This window comes from Triticum dicoccoides, chromosome 6B (genome assembly GCF_002162155.2).
Source record: "Triticum dicoccoides isolate Atlit2015 ecotype Zavitan chromosome 6B, WEW_v2.0, whole genome shotgun sequence".
In the NCBI taxonomy this organism is placed as follows: Eukaryota; Viridiplantae; Streptophyta; class Magnoliopsida; order Poales; family Poaceae; genus Triticum; species Triticum dicoccoides.
The window spans coordinates 274505038-274511996 of record NC_041391.1 but is presented as its reverse complement, the minus strand read 5'-3'; the positions used below and the strand labels follow the sequence as shown (position 1 = coordinate 274511996).

At 41.5% G+C, this 6959-nt stretch overlaps 1 long non-coding RNA gene across 2 annotated transcripts; it reads right to left on the bottom strand.

Annotated features, from left to right (window-relative positions):
- Positions 1 to 1446: 1446 nt before the first annotated feature.
- Positions 1447 to 3200, bottom strand: LOC119323300. Of its 2 annotated transcripts, none has more exons than XR_005156206.1 (3): positions 3017 to 3200; positions 2758 to 2921; positions 1447 to 1967 (listed from the first exon to the last, which is right to left on the bottom strand). It is a non-coding gene; the product is annotated as an uncharacterized LOC119323300 (long non-coding RNA). The 2 variants fall into 2 exon arrangements; XR_005156205.1 differs by having other exon boundaries at positions 2786 to 2921.
- Between the last annotated feature and the right edge of the window lie 3759 nt (positions 3201 to 6959).

The window sequence follows — 6959 nt, the reverse complement described above, 5'->3', positions numbered from 1 at the left end:
TGGGAGACAGAGAAACGGGGACAGAAACAGGGGCTACCCTTGATTTCATCGGCCTGTTAGTGATTTGGCTTTCAAGTGGCTACATAGCAGGATGTCGAAGATTGAGAACCTTACGTCGGTGGAGGCCGGAGAGGACTGGCCGTGGTGGACACGTGACATTGGCGCGTGCTCGCGGCCGGCCACGTTCGCCCAGCGGTTGATTTATGCAGACTGACATCCAACAACAGTGAATGGAGGTCGCGCATGCAGGACCTGCTGGAGGGGCTTCAGGAGCACGGGGATGAGCACCTCCAGGCAGCCAGCATTCTCGGCGATGCTGGTGCCGATGGCTCAGCGCGGGCACCATGCGTTGTTGGCTACCTCAAAGCCGTGGCCCATGGAATCGGATCCGCTGCAGCTGGTTCCAGCCTCCAGGGAACAACCATGGCGTCCTCTAGTGCAGCCGCTCTTGAGCCCGACCATGTTGTCCTATTATGCTCGATCCCCCGAACGCCTCCAGCCGCGAGCGAGGAGAGCGCGCTCGATCCCCGACACGTCCGCGCACCAAGACCCACCTAGCGCCGATGGCCGGCGAGCAGCAGCACCAGGACCACGCCGCACCTCACCTCTACCTACGGCCTCCCATCTCCTTCCTCCCGCCCTCCCTTTTCTCTCCGCTGTCGCCCTCCTGCAGACGCTGGACATGCCGCCGGTCGCGTGCGACTGGGACTATCCGGTGAGGAGCTCCAGCAGGAGCACGCCCAGGGAGTAGACGGCACCTCCGGGGCGCGGTAGCCGTCGGCTACCACACGGACGAATGTCGGCCTGTAGGTGGAGTAGAGCGCGACGCCGCCCCTCACCTTCTCGTCCTCTGCCGCGCTGGAAAGGAGTCGGAGGTTGGGCCAAAGACGGCCGGGGATGGACGCAGGTTGCGACACGTCCTCCGGACGCCGCGAAGCCTCCTGCAGCGCGCTCGCCCACGAGCCCATCCGGAGCTGTCGCCGCCGCGAAGAGTGCCGCCCCACCGCGCCGGAAAGGAAGCATGTGGATAAGATAGAACAAAGGGTCACGGGCCGAATTCTTACAAACGTAGGGTTCTTTTTGTAAAAATGAATCGTTATCTCAGATCCACTTAAACAGGGACTGCGGGTTGAATTCTCACAAGCAGAGGGGCTTTTCTGCAAAATCTCTGACGACGTACGACCAGAAGCAATAAGCGCTTTATTAGTAGGGAAAGATATAAAAAGTGTTTGATGGGTTCACCAGAAAAAAGATAATTAGCCTAGAAAACTCCACAATAATTAGAGATATCTGGCCTTTAATTCGATGGGACCAATTCCATTCAATAAACTAGAACCGTTTGATCCTCATAAACCACGTGGACCCGTATGCACCAAAATCACCCAAATAATCTCTCAATTCTGTTCAAGCATCTCATGATTAAAAAAAGTCACAGCCGTCCCACAATAAAAAGAATAGGTTTTTTTATAGTCTAATAAAATGAATAGGTGGACCCTTGATGTCTACAAAAAAGAATAGGTGGACACATACCCTGCGCACCAAAATCTTCAAACAATCTCTCGCTCCATGCCTTCCCTAATCTACATTAGTAATCTTCCATGATTCATCCAAGCCCTTTCCGATCCAACAAATCATGCCCCGTTTCTCCCCAAAAAACGATCTTCTGTTGGCCACATGAAGAACAATTGGAGCTCTCGACGGGATGCGAGTATCTATCAGGTGGATCCTTCCACCGTAACTTTAGAGTAGCTCCGGTTGCAGAGACGCTGATCGAGAGCCATGAAGAAAGCTGCGGGTCTCCGTATGAAAGATGCACCGGATCCCCTAATTTGGATGTTGAATCTGAGTCCTCGCCGTCAGATTCAGGATTCCCCACTTCCAGCAGCCGACAGAGATGTTAAATCGAGCAGCCCCATCTCCAACAAATCCGGAACAGAGCCATGTTCATGGCAGAGAAGGTACGCATCCTAGGGACAACAATTTTTTCTTATTGATTCCATATCTGATGGATTGAAAAGGACAATTTATTTACTCTGAACCTAGGATTTGTCGTTAGAAATATGATATCTGTAAAGAACTAATCAAGTGTTCGATAGCACCAGTCTCCAATACTAAGCGAGAGTTTTGCCTAGCGGTGACAACATATACAGAACAAATGGCTTTTAGCACAAAATTGTTAGCGACTACACCAGTGTCAAATGCATTGTACCTGGTCTAATGCATGAGCAGAAAAACAGGAAAAGGGACAATGAAGTTTGGCAATAATGTCAAACGATGTTGTATGTTCACCTACCCAACAGTGAAAAAACTACATAAGATTTCTACATCAATGTGTGGATTTGTGTATGTCGAATTTCAGAGTGTTCGTTCATATATTAGGATTGCAGAAGCGAATCTGCATGATATCTCTGAAATAGACAATATGTGAATCAATTGTGTGCCAAAGTTCAGAAGCTATATTCAAAAATTTGATCTACAGCAATGCCCAATCCCGTATATGAAAAAATAAGACTGTTAATTTATCCGAGTGTCATACTTCTGATTGTACATTCATATCTTATGTTTGCACAACAAGTCTGCATGATATCTTTGAAAAGAAATAAGATGAGAATTTAGCATGCTCTTCTACTATAATTTGGGGTTTGGAACGGCTTTCATAGGTATGAACTCTATTAAGAAGTAAAGGGCACTGCAGTATAGTATCCACTTGGAGTTTATAGATCAGATAATGGTTCACAAAATATTTTGCTTGAGTACCTCAATAATTCTGTCTAAAAATAAGAACCTGATTAATCAGGTACAGATGGCTTCGGCCGGCTGCTACTAAAAGATACTCAATATTTGTGACTTCACGTGATGATTGGAACTTAAGATCCTCTTTATCATTAAAGATTTCAGCACAAAGTTGATCTCCTTTACTTCTACATCAAAAACGAATATATATAAGGTGAAAAGTAATAAAAATAATGAATCTTCATAAACTTGACCATTAATCTGTAATCAGTAGTTGACCCACCATTTGGCACGAGCAGGGCCGGCCGGCCCCAGGTCTCAAGTGGCAGAGCAAGATAATCCCCTCTCCAAAGACCAGTGGGCGCACCGACACTGATCTTTGTAGTGGGTCTGCCATTGTCTCTAATAATATTATAATATCATCCTCTTTAACTTTATATTTGTATTCTCTATTGTGCAGGAATAAACAATCAAAATAAAAGGTGGGCCACACAGCAAGGAATTTGAGAAACCAGCCAACGTGGTTAAAAAAACAAATAAGCAATGTAACAAGCAGTGGCGGAGCTACCAAAAAAATATTGGGTGGGCCGGATAGTATAAAGAGTAGTAACAGAGTAAAAAATCTATATTGTTGTGGGCTAGACTTCATGTAAAACTTTATTGCTTCAGCCAAGGGCGGGACATGGCCCTTTCAGCCTTGCTGAAGCTCCGCCGGTGGTAACAAGGTGATCTATTATTAATCGTGAATCTTCTTTTGGTATCACAAGAATGTTACTACTGAAAAGGCAGTACTTCCAATTAGCCACACGAGGTTCCTAATTGATTTTAGCTTCCACCAGAAAACAATATTTTAAATTGTTATCTTATTGAAGCAAATCCAGATAATGAGCCAAAAATGGCAAGATTGGAAAGGAGAATGAAACCGTAAGACAAGAAAAATAGAGTCTTTGATCATACATGGGGATGTCCTACACTACATAACTACACCAAAAGAACAACCTTTAATCTACGTGAAGTAATAAAATCTTCACAAAGTTTTACCCTTATGTGTATTATCATCCATGTGATTCTAAACTTTACCAGTAATGACGCACAACTGATAGTATAGTATACATGAAGCAAACATTATGTACCTTGCTTATGCTTTGCACATCAACTATGCTATCTATGTGCCCAAATCTTTCTAAACATAAAATATTCCTTCATTAACTCCACGATTTGATGTAGTATAATTATATCTCACAAATTTTACCATGAACAAGAGGTTATAAACTCCGGTCGCACACGCATTTCCATATCTTCAAGCGGGTCTAATTTAAATTGCTCTATTAAATCACAGAAACATGTTACATTTGGTTCTGCCTGTACCTATGAAGTATGCTTTCAAAAAATCATTATAAAACACATGCACTCTGTCTAAACCAATATTGAGGAAAGAATGTTCCATTGCCACAAGGAACAATGTCCTATACAAATGTTCAAATGTACATTGACTGCGACCACGGGTAATAAATTGCTTATGAAGGAAATTCCATCTCTTAGTTCTACTAATTGGTATTTATGTTTACGAAGGGCAATTAACAAAACGGATAAAGCTAAAGAGACAAGACTACATAGGAAAATAAAAATAGAAAGCACAAGGGTTGCAGAACAATCGACAAAAAAGGGCACTAATCGGTCAGACTGGTGAGACTATGAGGTAAGCAACAAGAAAATAGAATCAACATCTAAAGTTTGGACATTCGTGAACCCCATATTTCTGTTATGTACATGTATGTGACTAATAGTAAGAAAAATTGTGCTACATCAATATCAAGCAGAAAGAAATAAACACGAGATACATAAGTTCTATTGATTTTTTTGAAGTATTAACAATACGAGACAATGCTAATATTAAATTGATGCTAAATTGGAAAATTGGACAGGATATCGGAAAGGACTAATAGGAAAACCAAGCTCCAAGTGTGACCGATGTGGCGCAATTTTCTGGTACGAAGAAAGAACTTCAGTTAGAGTGAAAAGCATGCCATCTTTCGGACTATGATGCCAACAGGGAAAGGTTGATTTGCCACCATTCAGAGAGCTACCGACTTACCTTGCAGAATCGCTAAGGAAAGACAATAGAAACAGGTCAAAAAAATATACACAAAATATCAGATTGTACAACTCCATGTTCGCTTTCACGACAATTGGAGGGAAAATAGAAAAAAAAACAATAGCAGTGGGTCCTATGTTTTAGAATGAATGGGCAAAATTACCACAGAATAGGCACTCTACTACCTGAAGGTAAAGACAGACCACGCTGGGCACAGTTGTACATCTGTGACACTGAAAATGAGGTAAGAAACAGGATTAAGGCGTCGAAGTTTGAAGATAAAATGGAGTCAATAGATGCTCACATCGTCGAGGAACTTAAAATATGCTGGATAGAGATAATATACTTGCAAAAATATTCAGAATGGCAAGGGACAGATTCGAAGAAGGTGACTATCACAACATGAGATTAAAACTAATCTAATTTATGTTTTATAAAATCTAATAGTTTTTTGTTACAAGTCATAGTGCAGATAAAAAAGTTAGGCTTGATAAGAAGAAGTTCTCCATTTTCTCCATCTTATTAGGTGTATGCAAAATATGATGCAGGTGCTGTTTTGGTAGTGGAACCTTTCTACGTGTATGTTTACTGCTTTCTCTATATTATCTTCCATAAAAGTATTGTAACACAATATCAAGTGCATACCTTTTGCTCCCAAGCTTCGAATAGCCAAATAATTCAGAATTAAACAAATAAAAATCCTCCTTTAAGTTTGAGACTGTCCTGATTTTTTCCTTGCATGTTAAATGTTCATCCTAACACCTGATTATGATATTTCTTTTATATTTGCATGGTCCCCATAAAAGACTAACATGCTTTTTTCAGTTGTAAAGACTAACATGTTGAACTAAAATATGTTGATAGTACATAAAAAATGAAAAAAGTCACTTAACTTAATCTTATGAAGCACATCTACATGCATTTTTTTCTAGGACTTTAAAATATGTTTTCATTCATTTCTAATTAATCAAGCTCAAAGGTTATATTGGTTCAATCGCACAAACATAAGAAACGGTTACGAAAAAAATAAATATATGACAGAGTCAGGAAAAGGGAAAAGTGGACCAGCAGATCGAACTTAGAAATGTTGCCGATGTGAGGATTTGTCTGGCTGGCGCTCCAGGGGCAGAAAATGTCTCCAGCATCCTCATACTAAAGAGTAAAGACTACATCACCTGCACGGACGCCGACAACAAAAACACCGTGCAGATCGATGATCTAGCTTCCTCCCTTGCGGTAGCTCCACCTTGGGCCATGCTAGCCCCTCATCGTCGTTTACCAGCCTAAGAGACCGAGGAGGCGTATGAGGAGACAAACCAGCCACTGGCCGCACCAGCGAATCGAGCTGCAAGGGGTGGCTGCAGCCTGCAGGTGAGGACAATCAAGCTCAAGGCACCGAATCAAGGGAGCGAGTTGATGGGAGCAATCCGGCGGCAGTAATTTTGTAGTGAGCGAAGAGAATAAGGAAGAGAAAAGGGGGATCGGGCAAGAGCAACATGCTACTGTGTGAAGTGTGAACGGGTAAGAGGATTTTTTAGGCTGCTCAGGAAAGAAGATGTGTGGTCGCTATGTCCATATGCATGAGGCTATTTAGCTAAATACCATAATATCCCAGCAGAAAAAAATATAGGAGTACTAACTTTTCCAGAAAAAAAACTACACAAAAAAATTATACTCATAAGTCGAGAAGACTACCTAATAGGGAAAGCAAATGAATTAGCATGATGGGACCCATGAAACCAATGACGGTTTGTACATGTAACAGTAGCGTGCACAATTCTTTTTTTCTAATGAAAATACTATGGACGATGTATCTTTTCTAGGAAGTGGACAAGCTGAGAGCAAATTATGCCGACGTGTCTTTTTTTCAAGGAAAATATAAGTTTTATTCTACTGAAATAGGATTACGGCTGCTAAGAAAAATTCTAAAGCAAAATTTTCACGGATATGTACAATATACAAATACACTCTAACATTTTATATACCAAATTAAAATAAAATCAATTACAGTACAAAAATCACTATATATAAAAAATACCTAACAATCTTGCATAGTATTAGCAAACTACCCATTCCTACACGAAACAATGAGAACTATTAAATTTGTGTTTACAAAAAATTAAAACAATAC